Below are 24,828 nucleotides of genomic sequence, written 5' to 3'. Positions count from 1 at the left end.
ATGGAAAGCTATGGTTTTTCCAGTAACCTTGCCCACAAATTCCCCTAATGGTACTCCCAGTGCTCAGAGCACCTAACCCACAAACACCCACACCCTGTGGATAGCTCCCAGTGTACATCCGCAATTGAGGCAGTGACAGAGCTTTGGCAGATGGCTAGTGAGCATGCACAGAAACTTGACCCAAAACCTCAAGCTAAGAACAGATGGAAAACTTGAGTTTTAGCGCCACCTTTAGGAAAACAAAAAGGAGGCTGTTGGCATCTGGGTTGATGCATGGCAGGTTGAGACAAGGAATAAAGCTTAAAAATTCTGACACAAGAGTGAGCAAGAAGCATGGGACAGATCTCAGAACAGGTTGTGAGGAAGACTCAGAAATCCTACAGGGATTGACAGGGGTTTCTCACCCCAAGACAGTTATTAAAAACTGAAGGAAATGACCCCTAATTCAGATGCTAAGAGAGCAATACAAAACTCAGTTCAGTCACTCAGTACTGTCCAAACTCTTTGAGACCCCATGGACTGCAGCACGCCAGGTTTCCCTGTCCATCACCAACTCCCAGAGCCTACTCAGTCATGTCCATCGAGTCAGTGATGCCATCCAACCATCTCATCCTCTGTTGTCCCCTTCTCCTCCTGCCTTCAATCTTTCCTAGGATGAGGGTCTTTTCCTATGAGTCAGTTCTTCACATCAGGTGGCCAAAGTATTGGAGTTTCAGCTTCAGCATCAGTCCTTCCAGTGAATATTCAGTATTGATTTCCTTTAGGATTGACTGGTTTGATCTCCTTGCAGTCCAAGGGACTTTCAAGAGTCTGTTGCAACACCACAGTTGAAAACCATCAATTCTTCAGTGCTCAGATTTCTTTATAGTCCAACTCTCACAACCATACATGACTACTGGAAAAATCATAGCTCTGACTAGATGGACCTTTGTTGGCAAAGTAATGTCTCTGCTTTTTAATAGGCTGTCTAGGTTGGTCATAGCTTTTCTTCCAAGGAACATCTGTCTTTTAATTTCATAGCTGCAGTCACCATATGCAGTGATTTTGGAGCCCAAGAAAATAAAGTCTGTCACTGTTTCCATTATTTCCCCACCTATTTGCCATGAAGTGATAGGACTGGATGCCATGATCTTAGTTTTTTGAATGTTGAGTTTTAAGCCATCTTTTTCACTCTCCTCTTTCACTCTCCTCTTTCACACAAAACTACAAAGAATATAAACAATCAAGGATACATGACACCACCAAAGGATCACAATAGTCTTCCAGTAACCAACCCCAAAGAAATGAAGCTCTGAGATTTACCTGATAAAGAATTCAAAATAACTGTTTTAAGGAAACTCAATGAGCTACAAGAAAACACAGAAAGCTTAAAGAAATAAGGATAACAATTCATGAACAAAATTAGAAGTTTAACAAAGGGATCAGTTCAGTTCAGTTCAGTCACTCAGTCATGTCCGACTCTTTGCGACCCCATGAATCACAGCATGCCACGGCTCCCTGTCCATCATCAACTCCCGGAGTTCACTCAAACTCACATCCATCCAGTCAGTGATGCCATCCAGCCATCTCATCCTCTGTTGTTCCCTTTTCCTCCTGCCCCCAATCCCTCCCAGCGTCAGAATCTTTTCCAAAGTCAACTCTTTGAGTTTTAAGCCAACTCTTTTCACTTTCCTCTTTCACCTTCATCAAGAGGCTTTTTAGTTCCTCTTCACTTTTTGCCATAAAGGTGGTATCATCTGCATATCTGAGGTTCTTGATATTTCTCCCGGCAATCTTGATTCCAGCTTGTGCTTCTTCCAACCCAGCATTTCTCATGATGTACTCTGTATAGAAGTTAAATAAGCAGGGTGACAATATACAGCCTTGACATATTCCTTTTCCTATTTGGAACCAGTCTGTTGTTTCATGTCCAGTTCTAACTGTTGCTTCCTGACCTGCATACAAATTTCTCAAGAAGTAGGTCAGGTGGTCTAGTATTCCCATCTCTTTCAGAATTTTCCACAGTGTATTGTGATCCACACAGTCACAGGCTTTGGCATAGTCAATAAAGCAGATGTTTTTCTGGAACTCTGTTGCTTTTTCGATGATCCAGCGGATGTTGGCAAGAACCAAGCACAAATTCTAGAGCTGAAGGACACAATGAATGAAATTAAAAATGAAGCAAAGGGCAACAACACCAAAAAAGATCTAACGGATGACAGAATCTGTGATATGGAAGTAAGGAATGTTAAATTTATCCAACAGAAGAGAACAGCAACAACAAAGAATGGAAAAGAATGAAAAAAAAAAAAAAACTACTTGACCTATGGGAATCAATCAAAATAAACAATTTTGTGAATGATAGGGTTTCAAGAAGGAGAAAAAATGGAGAAGGGGTCAAATGGCATTTTAAAAGAAATAATGGCTGAGTATTTCCCAAATCTGGAAATAGATTTGGATACTTGAGCTCACAAATCTCATTGGTCACTAAGCAAACACGGCATCCTCTCTGGAAGCACACCTAACCACTTCTAGTTTGCCATTGCCTGCTTAAAATTAACTTTTGTTCAAGTAAACTATTAAGAAAAAATCAGAGAGAAAGATCTTCTCCAAGACATATTATAATAATACTGTCAGAAATTTTTAAAAAGCAATTAAGCAGCAAAAGATAAAAAGCTTGAAACTTACAAGAGAACCCCATAAGATTATCAGCATATTCCTCAGTAGAAACCATGAAAGCAGAGTTTGATGATATATTCAAAGTGCTGGAAAAAAAATCTCAGCCCATCAGGAATACTCTATCTGGCAAAGATATTCTTCAGAAATGAAGAACTTTCTCAGATAAACAAAGCTGATGGAATTCATCTCAACTGGATCTACCTTACATGAAATGCTGAAATGAATCATTCAAGTTGAAATGAAAGGATACTAGTTAGTAATATTAAAACATATAAAAACATATAACACACTGGTAAAGGTAAGTATATAGTTAAATACAGAATATTCTAAAATTTTAATATAGTGGTATATTAACCACTTAACTCTAGTATAAAAGTTAAAGGATAAATACTAAATTTAACTACACCTACAGTTACCTGTTAATTAATATTCAATTTAAAAAGAGGTAAACTGTGAAATGAAAAACAAAAATGGTTAAGCGTAAAAGGGTAGAGTTTTTGTATTGGTGTAAGTTATCAACATAAAATAGATTATTATTCATATATAAGATGTTGTATGCAAGCTTCATGGTATCCACAAGGCAAAAACCTACAAGAGATTCATCAAAGATAAAAGAAAGGAATCCAGGCATATTACTATTTTAAAAATCATCAACTCAAAAAGGAAAAAAAAAAAAAAGAAAGAAATAAACCAACAAGGCAACTACAAAACAGCAAAAAATAATTAATAGGATGACATTAGTAAGTCCTTGTGCATGCTTAGTCACTTCAGTCATGTCCAACTCTTTGCGACCCTCATGGATTGTAACCCACCAGGCTCCTCTGTCTATGGGATTCTCCAGGCAAGAATACTGGAGAGGGTTGACATGCCCTTCTCTGGGGGAATCTTCCCAACCTAGGAATCAAACTCAGGTCTCATTGCAGGTGGATTCTTTACCAGCTGAGCCACTTGGGAAGCTCACTAAATCCTTACCTATTAATAATTACCCCAAAAGAATATGAGTTAAATTCTCCTATCAAATGGATAGTGTGGCTATATGGAAAAAGTAACAAGAATCAATTTCATGCTACCTACAAGAGAGTTACTTCAGATTTTTGGATACAAATAGGCTCCAAGTGAAGGGATGGAAAAAATAAAAAACATATTTCATGCAAGTGGAAATGAGAAGAGAGCTGAGTAGCTATCCTTATAACAGACAAAATAGACTTTCAGTGGAATATGGTAGCAAGAGACAAAAAAAGTTATTACATAGTGATAAAGGAATCAATTCATCAAAATATATAACAACTGTAAATGTGTCTGCACCCAGTACTGCAGAACCTAAATATATTAAGCAAATAATAACCGACTTGAAGAGAGAAGTAGACAACAATACAGTAACAGTAAGGGGCGTCAAATCCCACTTTCAATATCCTGACAGAAAGCATGTACTTGGACCATACTTAAGGTCAAATGGACCAAACAGATATATAGAGAGCATTCTATCCAATAGTTTCAGAATATATGTCCTTTGCAAGCACATAAAGAACATAGTCCATGACAGAACATAAAGAGGTCATAAAATAAGTCAGCAAGTTTCAAATCACATCAAATATCTTTTCTAACTACAGTGGTTCAAAACTAAAAATCAATAATGAGTAGAGCTGGAAAATTCATAAATATGTAGAAATTAAAATAACTATCTGAAATAATCATTGAGACAAAGAAGAAATCAAAAGACACACAAAAAAATATAAACAAGTGAAATTGAAAATACAATATACCAAAACCTATGGGATATAGCAAAGGAGTTCTAAAAAGGAATTTTATGGTCATAAATGCCAACATTAAAAATAAAAAGAGATATATCTCAAATAAACAATCTCTCACATCTTCACTACTGAAAACAGTGCTGAACACTAGGGTGAATGTATCCTTTTTAATCAGTGCTTTCATTTTTTTCTGGATATATATACCCAAAAGTGGAATTGCTGGATCATACAGTAGCTCTATTTTTAGTTTTTTGAGGAACGTCCATACTGTTTTCCATAGTGGCTACATCAATTTAGATTCCCACTGACAGTGTAGGAGGGTTCTCTTTTCTCTACATCCTCAACAACATTTGTTACTTGTAGGCTTTTTGATGATAGCCATTGTGACTGGTGTGAGGTGATACCTCATTTTGATTTGCATTTCTCCAATAATTAGCAATATTGAACATATTTTCATGTGCCTGTTAGCCCATCTATATCTCTTTTTGGGAAAATATCTATTCAGCTCTTCTACCACTTAAAAAAATTTTTTTTATATTGATCTACAAGAGCTGTTTATATATTTGGGATATTAATCCCTTGTCAGTCATATCATTTGCAAATATTTTCTCCCACTCTGTAGTTTGTGTTTTCATTTTCTTGACCATTTCCTTTGCTGTGAAAAAGCTTATGTAGGTCCTATTTTTATATTTTTCTTTTATTTTTTCTGTCTTAAAAGAGAGAAAAATAATATTGCTATGATTTACATCAAAGAGTGTCCTGCCTATTTTCCTCTTCCATAAGTTTTATTGCTTCAGTTCTTAAATTTAGGTCTTTAATCCTTTTTGAGTTTATTTTTGTATGTAGTATGAGAAAATGTTCTACTTTCATTGTTTTATATGTAGCTGTCCAGTAGATACGAAAGTAATGTAAGTGTCCATTCACAGATGAATGGATAAAGAAGATGTGGTGTATATTTGCGTGTGTGTGTGTGTGCATGTGTGTGTGTGTGTACACACACACATGGAATATTAATCAGCCACAAAGAAGAAAGAAATTTTGCAATTTACAACAATGTGGATGGACCTAGAGAATATTATGGCTAGTGAAATAAGTCATACAAAAAAGACAGATGTTGTATAATATCATTTATATATGGAATCTAAAAAATAACACAAATGAATGTATGTAGCAGAATAGAAACAGACTTACAGATACAGAAAACAAACTAGTGGTACCCAAGGGAAGGGGAGGAGGTAGGTAGGGGGTATGGGATTAAGAAGTATAGACTGCTATCTATAAAATAGATAAACAACAAGATATATTGTAGAGTACATTAAATTATAGCCATTTTCTTATAGAATGTTCATTGGAAGGACTGATGCTGAAGCTGAAACTCCAATACCTTGGCCAACTGATGTGAAGAACTGATTCATTTGAAAAGACCCCTATGCTGGGAAAGATTGAAGGCAGAAAGAGAAGGGGACTACAGAGGATGAGATGGTTGGATGGCATCACTGACTCAATGGACATGAGTTTGAGTAAACTCTGGGAGTTGGTTATGGACAGGGAGGCCAGGTATGCTGCAGTCCATGGGGTCACAATGAGTCGGACATGACTGAGCAACTGAACTGAACTTTTAATGGAGTAAAGACTATAGAAATACTAAATCATTATGCTGTACACTTAAAACTAATATAATATTGTAACTCAGCTATACTCCAATAAAATTCCTAACTTTATGCCTCAAGGAGATAGAAAATAAGAACAAACTGAACCCAAAGCGAGCATAAATAAGGAAACAACAATTAAAATGAAAAAAGCTATGACCAACCTAGACAACATATTAAAGCAGAGACATTACTTTGCCAACAAAGGTCTGCCTATTCAAAGCTATGGTTTTTCCAGTAGTCGTGTATGGACATGAGAGTTGGACTGTAAAGAAAGCTGAGTGCTGAAGAATTGATGCTTTTGAACTGTGGTATTGGAGAAGACTCTTGAGATTCCCTTGGACTGCAAGGAGTTCTAACCAGTCCATCCTAAAGGAAATCAGTCCTGGGTATTCATTGTTAGGACTGATGCTGAAGCTGAAATTCCAATACTTTGGCCACCTGATGCGAAGAACTGACTCACTGGAAAAGACCCTGATGCTGGGAAAGACTGAAGGCAGCAGGAGAAGGGGATGACAGAGGATGAGATGGTTTTATGGCATCACTGATGCAATGGACTTGACTTTGAGTAGGCTCTGGGAGTTGGTGATGGACAGGGAGGCCTGGTGTGCTGCAGTCCATGGGGTCGCAAATAGTCAGACATAACTGAGTGACTGAACTGAACTGAACAATAGACAATGCAGAAATACAAAGGATTATAAAAGATTATTATGGTGCTCGCTTCGGCAGCACATATACTAAAAGTGGAACGATACAGAGAAGATTAGCATGGACCCTGCGCAAGGATGACACGCAAATTCGTGAAGTGTTCCATATTTAAAAAAAAAAAAAAAAGATTATTATGAAAAACTATATGGTAATAAAATGGATAGCCTGGAGGAAATGTACAGATTCTTTTAAAACGTTCAGTCTTCCACCTCTGAATCAGGAAGACATAGAAATTATCAACAGCCCAAGTACAAACACTGAAACTGAAGCTGTGATCAAAAATCTCCCCCCAAAAAACAAAAGCCCAGGACCAGATGGCTTCACAGGAGAATTCTATCAAATATTTAGAGAAGAGTTAATGCCTATCCTTCTAAAACTCTTTCAAAAAATTGCAGAGGAAGGAACACTTCCCAACTCATTCTACGAGGCCAGCATCACCCTGATACCAAAGCCAGACAAGGACAAAATAAAATAAAATAAAATAACTATAGGCCAATAGCACTGATGAACATAGATGCAAAAATCCTTAAAAAAAATTTAGCAAACAGAATTCAGCAACACATCAAAAAGCTCATCCACCATGATCAAGTTGGGTTTATTCCAGGAATGCAAGGATTCTTCAATATATTCAGATCAATCAATGTGATACATGATATTAACAAATTGAAAGATAAAAACCATAAGATAATCTCAATAGATGCAGAAAAAGCCTTTGACAAAATTCAGTACCCATTTATGAATAACACTCTTCAAAAAATGGGCATAGAAGGAACCTACCTGAACATAGTAAAGGCCATATATGATAAGCCTACAGCAAACATTATTCCCAGTGGTGAAAAACTGAAAGCATTCCCCTAAGATCATGAATAAGACAAGGGTGTCCACTTTCACTACTATTATTCAACATAGTTCTGAAAGTTCTAGCTACAGCAATCAGAGAAGAAAAAGAAATAAAAAGAATCCAGATGGGAAAAGAAGAAGTAGAACTCTCACTGTTTGCACATAACATGATACTGTACATAGAAAACCCTAAAGATAATATCAGAAAATTACTAGACCTAATCAGTGAATTTAGCAAAGTTGAAGGATACAAAATCAATAGCTTTACAGAAATCACTTACACTTCTATATACTAACAATAAAAAATCAGAAAGAGAAATTAAGGAATCAATCCCATTCACCATTGAAAAAGAATTAAATATCTAGGAATAAACTTACCTAAGGAGACAAAAGAACTGTACACAGAAAATTATAAGACTAATGAAAGAAATCAAAGATTACATAAACCGATGGAGAGATATTTCATGTTCCTTGGTAGGAAAAATCAATATTGTAAAAATGACTATACTACCAAACAGAATCTACAGATTGAATGCTATCCCTTTCAAATTACAAATGGCATTTTTCACAAAGATACAACAAAATATTTAACAATTCATACAGAAACACAAAGACGGTGTATAGCCAAAGTGGTCTTGAGGAAGAAGAATGGAACTGAAAGAATCAACCTTCCTGACTTCAGAATATACTACAACGCTACAGTCATCAAGACAGTATGGTACTGGCACAAAAACTGAAATATAGACCAATGGAACAATATAGAAAGCCCAGAAATAAAGCCATGCACCTATGGATACCTTATTTTTGACAAAGGAGGCAAAAATATACAATGGGGAAAAGACAGCCTCTTCAATAAATGATGCTGGGAAAACTGGATAGCTACATGTAAAAGAATAAAATTACAACACTTCCTAACATCATACACAAAGACAAACTCAAAATGCATTAAATACCTAAATGTAAGGCCAGAAACTATAAAACTCTTAGAGGAAAATATAGGCAGAACACTCAGTGATATAAATCAAAGCAATATCCTCTATGACCCACCTCCTAGAGTAATGGAAATAAAAACAAAATTAAACAAGTGAGACCTGATTAAACTTAAAAGCTTTTGCACAGCAAAGGAAACTATAAGAAAGGTGAAAATACAACCCTCAGAATGGGAGAAAATAATAGCAAATGAAACAACTGGAAAAAGATCAATTTCCAAAATATACAATCAGCTCATACAACTCAATACCAGAAAAACAAACAACCCAATCAAAAAGTGGGGAAAAGATCTAAACAAACATTTCTCCAAAGAAGACATAGAGATGGCTAACAAACTCATGAAAAGATGCTCAACATCGCTCATTATTAAGAAATGCAAATCAAAACTACGAGAAATACCTCACACCAGTCAAAATGGCCATCAACAAACAGTCTACAAACAATAAATGCTGGAGAGGGTGTGGAGGAAAGGGAACACTCGTGCACTTTTGGTGGGAATGTAAATTGATACAGCCACTATGGAAGACGGTATGGAGATTCCTTAAAAAACTAAGAATAAAATCACCATTTATCACCCAGCAATCCCACTCCTAGGCATATACCCTGAGGAAACCAAAATAGAAAAAGACACATGTATCCCATTGTTCACTACAGCACTATTTAAAATAGCTAGAACATGGAAGCAACCTAGATGTCCATCAACAGATGAATGGATAAAGAAGTAGTGGTACATACACACAATGGAATATTACTCAGCCATAAAAAAGAACACCTTTGAGTCAGTTCTAATGACGTGGATGAACCTAGAACCTATTATACATTGAAGTAAGTAAGAAAGAGAATGATAAATATCATATTCTAACACATATATACAGAATCTAGAAAAATGGTATTGAACAATTTACTTATAGGGCAGCAATGGAGAAACATACATAGAGAACAGACATATGGACATGTGAAGAGGGAAGGAGAGGCTGAGATGTATGGAAAACGTAACATGGAAACTTACATTACCATATGTAAAATAGATAGCCAACTGGAATTTCCTGTATGGCTCAAGAAACTCAAACATGGGCTCTGTATCAACCTAGAAGGGTGTGATGGGGAGGGAGATGGGAGGGAGGTTCAAAAGAGAGGGGATATATGTATACCTATGTCTGATTCATGTTGACATTTGACAGAAAACAACAAAATTCTGTAAAGTAATTATCCTTCAATTAAAAAAATAATAATTAAAAAAGAAAAAAAAATCATGCCCTAAATCTTCCTTTTCTTCAGCATGTTTCCCTCCCTGACCCTCTCTCAATGTTTGTCCTGCTTCTGGTACAAATATGTAACAAAATTCACATTTAAGGTTTATCATAATCTGAGGGGCATTTTTGGTGAAAACCAATATTTGGAAAAAAGAAAAAGAAACAACAAAGATAAGAGCAGAAATAAAATAAACAGAAACGAGAAAAACAAAAGGAAATATTGACAAAACCAAGAACTATCTTTTTAAAGATAAAAAGTTGACAACTCAATGGCTAGACTACTTAAGGAAAGTGAAACTAAATAAAATCTGAAATGAAAGAGAGTACAAAATTCAACATCTATTTATTATAAAAACTCAGCAATTTGGGTATAGATAGAATATACTTCAGCCATAATGAAGTTCACACATGAGAAACACACAACTGATACCATATTCAATGGTGCAAGAGTGAAAGCCTTCCTTCTGAGATTAGGAATAAGACAAGGGTTCCAACTCTTACCATTCAGGTTCAACACAGTCCTGGGGATCTGAGCTAAAGCAAATTAGAGTGATTAGATATTTGCTTCATTAATGCATGAAAAGGATGCATATCAACTATCCAAACAATTCTTTCAAATATATGAGACAAATAACAAAAGAAAAAGGGGCAAAGTCTATAAACATGCAATTCACAAAAGGGGAAATGCGATTGATTCCTGTTATTTGTGATATTTACACCGTGAAGCCGCTGGATCACGGAAAAAGCAAGAGAGTTCCAGAAAAACATCTATTTCTGCTTTATTGACTATGCCAAAGCCTTTGACTGTGTGGATCACAATAAACTGTGGAAAATTATGAAAGAGATGGGAATACCAGACCACCTGACCTGCCTATTGCGAAACCTATATGCAGGTCAAGAAGCAACAGTTAGAACTGGACATGGAACAACAGACTGGTTCCAAATAGGAAAAGGAGTATGTCAAGGCTGTATCTTGTCACCCTGCTTATTTAACTTATATGAAGAGTACATCATGAGAAATGCTGGGCTGGAAGAAACACAAGCTGGAATCAAGATTGCTGGGAGAAATATCAATAACCTCAGATATGCAGATGACACCACCCTTATGGCAGAAAGTGAAGAGGAACTAAAGAGCCTCTTCATGAAAGTGAAAGAGGACAGTGAAAAAGTTGGCTTAAAGCTCCACATTCAGAAAACGAAGATCATGGCATCTGGTCCCATCACTTCATGGGAAATAGGTGGGGAAACAGTGGAAACAGTGGCTGACTTTACTTTTTTTGAGCTCCAAAATCACTGCAGATGGTGATTGCAGCCATGAAATTAAAAGGTGCTTACTCCTTGGAAGGAAAGTTATGACCAACCTAGATAGCATATTCAAAAGCAGAGACATTACTTTGCCAACAAAGGTCCATCTACTCAAGGCTATGGTTTTTCCAGTGGTCATGTATGGATGGGAGAGTTGGACTGTAAAGAAAGCTGAACACTGAAGAATTGATGCTCTTGAACTGTGGTGTTGGAGAAGACTCTTGAGAGTCCCTTGGACTTCAAGGAGATCCACTAGTCCATCCTAAAGGAGATCAGTCCTGGGTGTTCATTGTTAGGACTGATGCTAAAGCTGAAACTCCAATACTTTGGCCACCTGATGTGAGGAGCTGACTCCTTTGTAAACACCCTGATGCTGGGAAAGATTGAGGGCAGGAGGAGAAGGTGACAACAGAGGATGAGATGGCTGGATGGCATCACCGACTCAATGGACATGGGTTTGGGTGGACTCTGGGAGTTGGTGATGGATAGGGAGGCCTGGCATGCTGCAGTTCATGGGGTTGCAAAGAGTCAGACACGACTGAGTGGCTGAATTGAATTGAACTGAACTGAACTGATACAAACTGACATATGTAAGCCACATGTTAACATTAAATTTACTTAGTTTTGTAATGTGGACTTTTTCTTTACAAATTTAGTTTTAAAAAATCACTATGAGATAAAAAGCAGACCAGAGACTGTTGGGTTTTTGAACTTTCAACCTTATTTGTTGTAGGCTGAGGAAGGTCTGAGGACCCATATTATTCCTGTCAGTATTATATACTTGCGCTGAAGAATTGATGCTTTTGAACTGTGGTGTTGGAGAAGACTCTTGAGAGTCCCTTGGACTGCAAGGAAATCCAACCAGTCCATTCTAATTGATATCAGTCTTGGGTGTTCTTTTGAAGGAATGATGCTAAAGCTGAAACTCCAGTACTTTGGTCACCTCATGCGAAGAGTTGACTCACTGGAAAAGACTCTGATGCTAGGAGGGTTTGAAGGCAGAAGGAGAAGGAGATGACGGATGAGATGGCTGGATGGCATCAGTGACTTGATGGACGTGAGTTTGAGTGAATTTCGGGAGTTGGTGATGGACAGGGAGGCCTGGCCTGCTGCAATTCATGGGGTTGCAATGAGTCGGACATGACTGAGCGACTGAACTGAACTGAAACTGCTGAAAACACTGCATTAGTGAATAGTGAGCCATTGCTCAAAGAGGTATTACAGGGTCAGGTTCCTTCAGGACTCCAGTCACAGTATTTTATCAACTGATTCATACATAACCTTGTTATATATGTGTTTCTATTTAAAGACTAATTAGAAATATATATATATATGTCTTACAAATAATTTATTGACTATTTCTTTATAATAAAACACTTGCCAAAGTGTTTAACATTTTCCTGAACTGGAGTAACATCACTATAATTTTGTTTTGGTTTCTGCCTTACAATAATGCTATGCACTATGCTTTTATTTCATCAGACATCATATGAATATCTGCATGAATCTAAAAATTTAGCAATTTTTAAAATCTTTACTGTAAGCTCATCATTCATAAACGATGTTAGTTAGGACATGTTTGAGTATAGTTTACAGCCCAGAAATTAGTATGCATTCAGTAGTGTATATATATATATATATATATACACATACATACATACATACATGTATATATATATATATATATATATATATATATTCTTTTTTAAACAAGTAACTAAACAGCTATAAATGGGCCTTACTCTTATAAAATTACTACCTGGCCATACCAATGTATCCTTACCTTGATCACTGGATACCTGAGTGTTCACTGGTTAGAGTGATGAAATGAAACACTTCACAAGATGCTGAAATATTAAGAATGCACCCCTGAAATGCACACACACACAATATACATTCACATATGTAAGTGTGCACACACACAGTAGTTGACCTTGGATATCAAGAGTATGAGTGATTTTTCCCATTATTTTACTCTTCTGTATGTTCTAAATATTCGTATACAATAATAATAACTAACATGTAAAAGGTTTCCATGTGCCAGATATTGTTCAGAGTGTTTCCTGTGCATTATCTTATTTAATGCTCCCCTGAACTCATAAGGTGAGTAATATTGGTTTTGCCATTTTATATATCAATGAAATTGAGGCACTGAGAAATTACTTTTCCAATGGTCACACAATCATTATGTTCCAGAGATGGGCTGATTTCACATAAAAATCCATGCTCTTAAATTCTACATTATACTTTCTTTCTAAAAAGCATAAAGTAAAAAAACAAAAAAACAAAAAAAAACCTACGACTAATAGATCTCTTACAATGCTTACATTATATACATTACTGGAATCTCATTTACATTTCCAGGCATTTATCAGAGAATCTAGCTTTGATTGGGCTTCTCTACAGAACAAAATCTTCCATATTTTATAGACAATGTAGAAAAGGGCTGTTCATGTGTGTCCAACAAATGTCTATAATACAGGAGGAAACCCGAACTATAGGTGGATCTGAGAGGAATACTGTTGGTCACAAAAAGTAAGAGGCTTCTTTTATGTCTTCTATTTTATTGTTAACGTGAGTATTTTACATTCCACAAAAGTTACACCTTTGAAAATATAAATTTTCTTTAAATTACCCATGAAACTGCTTTAAAACCTCTCTGCCCCCCACCCCCGGAATGTCCAAGTAAACTGATTCAAAGAAGTGACATCATGTATATTCTGTCACTTTGCAATCTATATGCTACATGGCACACGTCTAAATTTTAAAAAGAATGGTTGAGACGATTCCTAAACTTTCCATTCCTTTATGATTTCTAAGTATAATGACTATTTGCTTTCAAGGTCATTTGCTATGTGTTCTCTTCCCCTTACCCACACTAGATGGTAAACTATACTTTGGTAAAAATCATTAGGTCTTATGCCCTATTTTGTCATTCAAGGTCTTTCTCAGTTCCTTCTCAATAAAATTTATCAATTGTTCCTTACCCTCCCATCCACAATTTCATATTCCTGCCATTTAATGAACATATCATGCAATGCCATCCCTCTTTGGTTTTGCCTCTAGTATGGCTATTTTAAAGTGTATTTGGGATTTGTTTTAAGCAGGAATAGTAAGACACACAGACAGGGAAATGACTGTTATGAAGGAATAAGGTTTTAGTCACAATTGTCTAGAAATAAGAGGCATAGGACACCACTAGGGCCATATGGGGAAGCATCAGGGACAATTAGGACACAGAGGGAATGGGGAAAACATAGGCAAAAACCTTTATTTTGGTTTCTGTGAGAAAATCAAGACAAACCAAGGTAAGGAAGTTTAGGATTGGCTAGTTTGACTAATTTCAGTGGGCTCTAGGGTACAGGAGCTTTCCCGAGTTGTATGATACCTGGATTTGGAGTGATTAAGAAAGATGGATAGTTATCTAGAGTGGAAGAACTAGATAGATGAGGTAGTTAGGAGTATAGGTTTGGGATTTGTTGGTCTGCATACAAAAGGCTTGCTTCTGGGTGAGCTGTTTGTGATCTGTAGGAATTAGGAGCACAGTCCCTCCTTAGCAGTCAGCCAAGACCCCAGATACCAGAGCATCAGAATACAGAAAATAAAGAATTGTTAATTAATACAATTTCCTCAGCTACTATTTATCTTTCTTTCTTTTTTTTTTTTACTATGAGTGAATAAACTTTTGATTCAAAATTCAATTCAAATGTGTCAGTCTCTACCAAGTTCCTTCCCAACACCTGCAGTCAAAATTACTCATGCTCCCCTTTTCACTGCCAAAGTCTTTTGTTTAAAGTTCTCTTTAAGTACATACAACAGTTTGATCTAGTAATTAAGGTCTGTTTGGGTTACTATTCCCCATATTTTTGAGAAAATAGAAGTGTCTTTGATAACAAATATTTCTAGTAAGAAATAATGTGACACTATCAAGTCCACTAAAAGTAGTTTTAAAGATAACTAAGAATAAGGAATAATTTCTGGTAGTTTCTTTACAATGAAACAGGATATTGACTTTATAGATTAAGAATCCAGGTTTCTTTAGATCTATAACTGGAAAATCTAAGTAAATAATTGTATAGTCAATGAAATGCATAACTGAAAATGTAATGCCTACCAAGAAGTAAAAAATTAAATAACATTTTTCAGCAAATATGGCATCCAGCTACAGGTTCAACAGTTCCATTTACTTGCTTGTTAATTACTGAACCAAGTGATTTTGGCATTATATAGACACAGCCTTATCTGTTGACCACACTCTGCTTGAGATGTGTTCCACAATTAGAGTAATAAATTAGATGTATCAAGTAAGTTTGATTTAAAGAACCCTAATAGGCTTACCTGGTGGCTCAGATGTTAAAGAATCCACCTGCAATGTAGGAGACCAGGGTTTGACCCCTGGGCCCGAAAAATCCCCTGGAGAAGAGAATGGCTACCCACTCCATTATTCTTATCTGGAGAATTCATTCCATGGATGGAGGAGCCTGGTGGGCTACAGTCAATGGGGTTGCAAAAAGTTGGACATGACTGAGTGACTAACACAACAACAACAATAATGTTTACTAACTGTGATTCTAATCAGAGATTACAATTGTTTGTATACCATTGAATAAGGAATATTCCTTCATGACGCAGGAAAGCTTAAATTTTTGATAATATAGCTTTAGAAGGGATGCACATAGAATCGTGCTCACCAGTGTGACACATGTGGAAGACATAAGCTTGCCTAGAATTTGGCCAGTGCTTTCTAACAAATAAATTTATGGCACTAAAATAATAATAAATCTCCATATACATCAATCTGGATATTAAGAATAGAAACTTTTTTTTATAAGTACTGAAGATTTACTGATGCAAGGTCAAATTGTCTTACACATAGTTATATTTGATCAGCAAATTAATATTAGTAGTATACATTCATAATGAGGTTTTTAACTTTTACAATCCTTTTCACCACCTATTATTTTCTTTTACAGTTGGCTGCACATAATGGCTTAGAATTTATGCCAATTAGCCATGGCCCATATGGATGTCTTGATGTGCCATATTTGTAAGCACATAGGGATAATGAATGATCTAACTCCTGTGTCACTGTAAGACATTTAGTACTAAATATCATCTGCCATTATGACAATGGTTTGCTGTTGTTCAGGAGACAGCTGAATTATTCTTTCCCAATTCAAGGTGGTATAGAAGAGGCTATTGCCAAGTGACATACTTGTGTAGAAGAAGAAAAGATCTATATGACATGAGCTTTTTTTATTAGTATTGAAAGCACAAGTGATTCTTGGCCTGAAGGTGAGTCACAGATGGACAGGGCTCAGATGGCACATGAAGACACAGAAGTGAGTAAGAATCCCTAGTGAGAGACGAAAGTGCATTTTGGCAAAAGATGGATTTGTCTCCTATATAGTAGGATCATTACACACAATTCTTGCTCATTCCTCCATCTGGTTTCTATGTCAAATAGCATTAATTCAGTTTTTAGTGGTCTGATACTCAACCAGTTCAAATAGAGTAAGTATCACACCCATGTACTGAAATGTACATGTATATGGTTCCATTTGTATGTAATTATTTGAGAATGGATAATGGTTAATGTTCAGATCAACGAAAGTAATAAATGCATCATAGAAAAAGTCAAATTACTCTAGTGACAATTTTTGAAGGACAAGTGTAAAAAGAAAGTTCATTCTTTAGAAGTCTTTTTCAATTTCCTTTTTATTTTGTCTTCAACGTTAAATTCTTGTCATTAAAAGAATTACCAGTTTTAGTGAAAAATGCCTAGATAAGAAAGAGAAATTAAGAAGTGATTCAATAGTTTACAAAAAAATATTGGCTGATGAATAACTGTTTAAAGGAAGAAGAGTTTACTTTCCTCAAAGAGAAAAGCACCAGAATTTAATGGTGACCATACTTTATGTTCTCTAGATTATTTGACAGTTGACGTACAGCCATTCTAACCAAGTAATAATACCAAGGTCATGTAACATTATTACTTCTATATCATTAAAATTGGAAGGTGATAAACTCAAAGTAATGTATTTTATTGAACTGTTTATAGTCTCAGCTTAACTTTGTGCTTCACTGTCATATCAGTTGAAAATGAAGCACAAATCCTCTGAGATAATCCTTGGGCATGGGTTTCTCTCAAAGAAATAAATATCTACTTTAAAGTTAGCCTTGTATGCTAATCCATCTAAAGGAGAAAATCAGCCCAACAAGGTTTCATATATTTTATTAATCATTTTGAAGTTTGGGGACAGACTAATAATTGCAAACTATTATTAAGGTTTCAGTTCCTGGACTACAGAAAGTTGTCCTTTGATCATATTTCAGTGACATAAGCAAATTACTGCCCACAAAAAGATGTAGCAGTTGCACTTAGAAACTAAGTATATACTGGAAAAAACTGGTTGATAGTATGCATATTCACAATATACTGTGAACATACATGGGCTGACAGGCATCAGTATTTGTTGAGTTCCTATTATATGTAAAGCTTTGTGCTAGTTACTATGGGGAGATAACATGACACAGAAAATATACTTCCTCTTCTTGACACTTCAGTCTCATTGAGTTTCATAAGCATATATATTCATGGGGAAAAAGGACTTTGGAATTAGTATCAAGCAAAATACTAATAAGCATGATAGAAATGGTCCAAAGTAAGAAGGAAAATGGATAGATGTGAGGAATGATCAAGAATGACTCAACTTTCATTGACAGTCTTTGATAACTATACAGGAACTAAACCCTAAATGGAGTATAGTACATTCCCATCAATACTTTTGAGCTAATGGAAAGGAACAACAGAAAGCTATGCTGGCAGTGCTTCAAATGAAAATGTGCTCACTGATGACATGGTCTACCTCATATCTAATGTGAACAGATTGTGGAAGGTCAAAGGAAAAAAAAAATGATGCCAAATAACAGGGACAGAACTAGCTAGAGACCTTAATTAAAGCAACTCTATTTGGCTTTCTCTTTCCAAAAAGTAAGAAACTGCCTAAAAGAAAGAAAAAAATGTTTCTATAATGAAGGTCCCTTTAAAAAATAACATTACCAAGAATGTAGTTTAACATTAGCCTGATAGCATAGAATTTTGTCATAAAACTGTGTCCTTAACAGTTTTATTGAGAAACGCTGATTTTGTGCTAACTAAATATAAATAATCACAGGCATTATGTTCTTCTTGAGTAGGTCCTGTGTTTAAGGCACTCAGTCAGTCATTTTCCCTTGTTAGAATCATGGTCCTGAAAGTAGACAATTGAGAATGTGTGTAATTACAAACTGTTCAAATAGACTAACTCTACAGAACTATTTTTAAGCATCCGTATTTCAAATCAATAGTGCAGAAGGACCTGTGGTAGAAGTATTTTATATTCTGACTATATTTAAATATTTGTGTAAGTTGCTTGATTCAAACCAATTAGACTAAAGTTATCTGTGAAAACAATATGGTGACATAAGGGATACAAGAGCAGTTAAACATTAAAAGTGCATCCTTTGCATAGTTAGAAAGAAACACTGACAGGGAATATTTTATTATTCAAGGAGTATACTACCTAATAGAAGGTATTATCTTTATATGTTAAATCTATGTGTATGAAAGCAACTGATTACTCTTCAAAGAATTGTCAATATTGTATTAACTTGGGGAAAAACACCCAAAAAAAGGAGTAATGTTAGATAAAGAATTCAATTATTTAAACAAGCTCATGAAAATTGTGGTTCTTGTAGCTAAATGAATGACAGAATGAATTTCTAACATTCTATTTGAATTTCTAATTTAATTTTAGCTAGTAGGAATATTCTTGCAAATACTAAGGGATATAATCATTATTAATTTACTTAATTGGGGCTTCCCTGATAGCTCAGTTGGTAAAGAATCCACCTACAACACAGGAGACCCCGGTTCGATTCCTGGGTTGGGAAAATCCGCTGGAGAATGGATCCATTGGAGAATGTCAAGTGAAGATCAACATTTTAGGAATCAGCGAACTAAAATGGATTGGAATGGGTGAATTTAAATCAGATGACCATTATATCTACTACTGTGGACAGGAATCCCTTAGAAGAAATGGAGTAGTCATCATAGTCAACAAAAGAGTCTGAAATGGAGTCCTTGGATGGAATTTCAAAAACGACAGAATGACCTCTGTTCATTTTCAAGGCAAACCATTCAATATCATGGTAATCCAAGCCTATGCCCCAAGCAGTAATGCTGAAGAAGCTGAAGTTGAATGGTACTATGAAGACCCACAAGACCTTTTAAAACTAACACCCAAAAAAGATATATTTTTCATTGTAGGGGACTGGAATGCAAAAGTAAGAAGTCAAGAAACACCTGGAGTAATGGGCAAATTTGGCCTTGGAGTACAAAATGAAGTAGGGCAAAGACTAATTGAGTTGTGCCAAGAGAACCCACTGGTCATAGCAAACACCCTCTTCTAACAACACAAGAGAAGACTCTACACATTGACATCACCAGATGGTCAAAATAAAATCAGATTGATTATATTATTTCCAGGCAAAGATGGAGAAGCCCTATACAGTCAGCAAAAATAAGACTGGGAGCTGACTGTGGCTCAGATCATGAACTGCTTATTTCCAAATTCAGACTTAAATTGAAGAAAGTAGGGAAAACCTCTAGACCATTCAGGTATGACCCAAATTAAATCCCTAACGATTATACAGTGGAAGTGAAAAATAGATTTAAGGGACTAGATCTGATAGACAGAGTGTCTGATGAACTATGGACTGAGGTTCATGATGTTGTACAGGAGACAGTGATCAAGGCTATCCCCAAGATAACAAAATGCAAAACAGCAAAATGGGTGTCTGAGGAGGCCTTACAAACAGCTGTGAAAAGAAGAGAAGTGAAAAGCAAAGGAGAAAAGGAAAGATATACCCAATTGAATGTAGACTTCCAAAGAATAGCAGGGAGAGATAAGAAAGCCTTCCTCAGGGATCAGTGCAAAGAATTAGAGAAAAGCAACAGAATGGGAAAGACTAGAGATCTCTTCAAGAAAATTAGAGATACCAAGGGAACGTTTCATGCAAAGATGGGCTTGATAAAGGACAGACATGGTATGGACCTAACAGAAGCAGAAGACATTAAGAAGAAGTGGCAAGAATGCACAGAAGAACTGTACAAAAAAAGATCTTCATGACCTAGATAATCATGATGGTATGATCATTAACATAGAGCCAGACATTCTGGAATGTGAAGTCAAGTCGACCTTAGGAAGCTCCACTATGAACAAAGCTAGTGGAGGTGAAACTCTAGTCGAGCTATTTCAAAGATGATGCTGTGAAAGTGCTACACTGAAAATGCCAGCAAATTGGAAACTCAGCAGTGGCCACAGGACTGAAAATGTCATTTTTCATTCCATTCCCAAAGAAAGGCAATGTGAAAGAATGCTCAAACTACAACACAATTGCACTCATCTCACATGCTAGTAAAGTAACGCTCAAAATACTCCAAGCCAGGCTTCAACAATACATGAACTATGAACTTGCAGAAGTTCAAGCTGGCTTTAGAAAAGGCAGAGGAACCAGAGATCAAATTGCCAGTATCCACTGGATCATCAAGAAAAGCAAGAGTTCCAGAAAAATATCTATTTCTGTTTAATTGACTATGCCAAATCCTGTGACTGTGTGGATCACAATACACTGTGGAAAATTCTGAAAGAGATGGGAATACCAGACCACCTGACCTGTCTCTTGAGAAACCTGTATGCAGGTCAAGAAGCAACAGTTAGAACTGGACAGGGAACAACAGACTGGTTCCAAATAGGAAAAGGAGTACGTCAAGGCTGTATATTGTCACCTTGCTTATTTAACGTCTATGAAGAGTAGATCATGAGAAACGCTGGGCTGGAGGAAGCACAAGCTGGAATCAAGATTGCAGGGAGAAATATCAATAACCTCAGATATGCAGATGACACCACCCTTATGGCAGAAAGTGAAGAGGAACTAAAGAGCCTCTTGATGAAAGTGAAAGAGGAGAGTTGCCGGGGTCCAGCCCCGGCTGATCCAGGGCATTCGAAGGAGAGACGGCATAGGTGACCTATTTATTTAAATATTTATCAAAGATATAAAGAGTAATAGAATGAGGATATCTCAGTGAGGAAATTCAGTGGAGAAAAGAGGCTGAGTAGCTTGGTTTATGCAGGAGACCAATAAAACTTCAAGACAAGAAGTTCGCACCACTTACGTAGGCCGCAGGCGTCCTTCCGTTCTCCCGAAGGAGAGGAGACACTGAGGCCTCCCCAGTCGGATCTTAGAAGCCCAGGCATAATTAGTAAGCATGGTGGGTTCCGTGCTCCAGATGGAGACTCAGCCAGAGTGAGAGAGAGAGCGACATGGGGAGACCAAGTTTCGGTGAACAAGGCCCGCACTTTATTTTCCAAAGTAGTTTTTATACCTTAAGTTGTGCATAGAGGATAATGGGGGAAGGGGTAGAGTCATGCAGTAAGCCAGGCTTTCTTCCTGCAAACTTATCATATGCAAAAGTTTAGGTGATTTGCATCATCTTCTGGCCCAGAGGCCTGTTAACATTTTAAGAAACTTATTTTTCTCTAAAGGTGATTATTCTAAAGTCAGGCGCCAGCCTCCAAAAAGCACTGGACAAAGCTGCATTCCTATAGGGCAAAGGTGAGGTGGGCTTAATCAAGAAAAGAATTAACTCAAGGGTCCAAGGTTACAAACATTGAGGCTACTACTTACATTTCTATACACCCATTATATCAATCAATACACTGCCAAGGACACAGTAGGTAAGGGGTATGGAGACTTAGCAACAAACATTGGCCCAATAAGTGAAAAACCCTTCACCAATACAATTTCTAATCAATCTTTTAACTACTATAAAGAATCTGTGTTTAGACAGTTTAGAACATCTCCTGCCTCTCACAGTTGGGAGGCTCTGAACAATCACATGTGGCCGAAAAAACCTGTTCAGGCAGGCTAGAGGATTTCCAAAGGAGTTTGTAGGTTGAAACACTGTCACACCCAGGAATTATTAACTGGAGCTGTAAGCTAACTATTTTTTCAGAGAGAGGTAGTGGGGGACAGCCCCCCGTAAAGTCAGAGGTGTAGGTGAAAGCACAAAGCAGAAAGTAGGCAGACTCTGGTTTTGGGGGTAGATGCTCGAGAATTTCCAGGGGGACACCTGAGGCTTGATCCTGCCTTTGCGTATGCCGAGCCTCCTTCCTCATGACCTTTGCCATGGGCAGAGTTCCTCACGCTGGCTCCCGGCAGTGATAGAATTCTAGTTGAGCTATTCCAGATGCTGAAAGATGATGCTGTGGAAAGTGCTGAACTCAATATGCAATATGCACTCAATATGCAATATGCCGGCTCCCGGCAGAGAGTAAAAAAGTTGGCATAAAGCTCAACGTTCAGAAAACTAAGATCATGGCAACTGGTCCCATCACTTCATGGGAAATAGATGGGAAAACAGGGGAAAGAGAGGCTGACTTTATTTTTCTGGGGTTCAAAATCACTGCAGATGGTGATTGCAGCCATGAAATTAAAAGACGCTTACTCCTTGCAAAGAAAGTTATGGCCAACCTAGACAGCATATTATAAAGAGAGACATTACTTTGCCAACAAAGGTCCATCTAGTCAAGGCTATGGTCTTTCCAGTGGTCATGTATGGATGTGAGAGTTGGACTATAAAGAAAGCTGAACGCTGAAGAATTGATGCTTTTGAACTGTGGTGTTGGAGAAGACTCTTGAGAGTCCCTTGGACTCCAAGGAGATCTACTAGTCCATCCTAAAGGAGATGAGTCCTGTGTGTTCACTGTTAGGACTTCATCCTGAAGCTGAAACTCCAATACTTTGGCCACCTGATATGAAGAGCTGACTCATTTGTAAAGACCCTGATGCTGGGAAAGATCGAGGGCAGGAGGAGAATGGGATGACAGAGGATGAGATGGCTGGATGGCATCACTGACTCGATGGACATGGGTTTGGATGGACTCCAGAAGCTGGTGATGGACAGGGAGGCCTGGCATGCTGCAGTTCATGGGGTCGCAAAGAGTCAGACATGACTGAGTGACTGAACTGAACTGAACTGATACAAACTGACATATGTAAGCCAAATATTAACATTAAATTTACTCAGTTTTGTAATGTGGAGTTTTTCTTTACAAATTTAGTTTTAAAAAATTACTATGAGATAAAAAGCAGACCAGAGACTGTTGAGTTTTTGAACTTTCAACCTTATTTGTTGTAGGCTGAGGAAGGTCTGAGGACCCATATTATTCCTGTTAGTATTATATACTTGTGCCGAAGAATTGATGCTTTTGAACTGTGGTGTTGGAGAAGACTCTTGAGAGTCCCTTGGACTGCAAGGAGATCCAACCAGTCCATTCTAATTGAGATCAGTCCTGGGTGTTCTTTGGAAGGAATGATGCTAAAGCTGAAACTTCAGTACTTTGGCCACCTCATGCGAAAAGTTGACTCATTGGAAAAGACTCTGATGCTGGGAAGGATTGGGGGCAGGAGGAAGAGGGGACGACAGAGGATGAGATGGCTGGATGGCATCACCAACTCGATGGATGTGAGTTTGAGTGAACTCCAGGAGATGGTGATGGACAGGGAGGCCTAGCGTGCTGCCATTCTTGGGGTCGCAAAGAGTAGGACATGACTGAGTGACTGAACTTAACTGATTATATACTTGACAGAGTTGGAAGGTAGCAGGATTGGCCAGATCTCACTGACAGAATCATGGTTAAGGAAAAACACAGTGACTTTACAATCTTCTATGAGAACTAATGGAAGAGTTACTAACAACTACTGTCTTGAGAGATTTTGATCTCTGTCTATAGATATGGATATAGATATACATATAGAAATGGTAGTGGTTGTTTAGTTGCTAAGTTGTGTCCAACTCTTATGACCCCATGTACTAAAGCCCCCCAGGTTCCTCTGTACATGGGATTTTCCAGGCAAGAATACTGGAGTGGGTTGCCATTTCCTTCTCCAAGGGATCTTCCTGATGCAGGGAATGAACCCATGTCTGCTGCATTGCAAGCAGATTCTTTACCATCTCAAGCCTTCAGAGAAGCCCACATATAGATATAGATAGATATAATTGAAAATAGATATTTTTAATTTTACTTCCATTTCAGTTATTTATTTCTTATATATAAATGTATATATATATATCCATCCTCATGCAATCAGATACAAGAAACATCATAAAATTGATGAATAGCAGAACTGGTATTTGAAACTAAGCCTTCCTTATTCAAAAATTCATGTTCTGTTCAAAACAGCACACTACCTAGGGACAGTTTGAGGTTTGGGCAATTTATTTTCTAATTTACATACTGTAAAATTTCCTCTTTTCGGTGTGTGAGTTTTGACAGATGCACAGAACAATGTAATCACCACCACAAACAACAGAGGAAACAGTTCTATTACTACCCTCAAATCCCATCATAGTGCTCGTTTGGAAAGAATCTTTTCTTGCATCCTAATCATGGCAAAAGGAGAAGTAAGGAAAGAAGGAGAGGAAGAGAGACAGGAGAGAGAGAGAGAATATAAGAAAGAAAAGGAAGGAAGGGCTTTATCTCATTTCCCATTTCTCAAATGGACCTTTTTCTTGGTGCTCTGGCCGTGAAAAGATTTCTCTAGGAGTTTTCTATCTGAGGATTTCTG

General features: G+C 37.1%; 1 non-coding gene across 1 annotated transcript; it reads left to right on the top strand.

Annotated features, from left to right (window-relative positions):
* The first annotated feature begins 6,771 nt into the window (after positions 1–6,771).
* On the top strand, positions 6,772–6,878 carry LOC112445296 (U6 spliceosomal RNA). The gene has a single exon (XR_003033653.1). It is a non-coding gene; the product is annotated as a U6 spliceosomal RNA (small nuclear RNA).
* The last annotated feature ends 17,950 nt before the right edge of the window (positions 6,879–24,828 follow it).

This window comes from Bos taurus, chromosome X, assembly GCF_002263795.3.
Source record: "Bos taurus isolate L1 Dominette 01449 registration number 42190680 breed Hereford chromosome X, ARS-UCD2.0, whole genome shotgun sequence".
Classification (NCBI taxonomy): domain Eukaryota; kingdom Metazoa; phylum Chordata; class Mammalia; order Artiodactyla; family Bovidae; genus Bos; species Bos taurus.
This window is presented reverse-complemented; position numbering and strand designations above follow the sequence as displayed.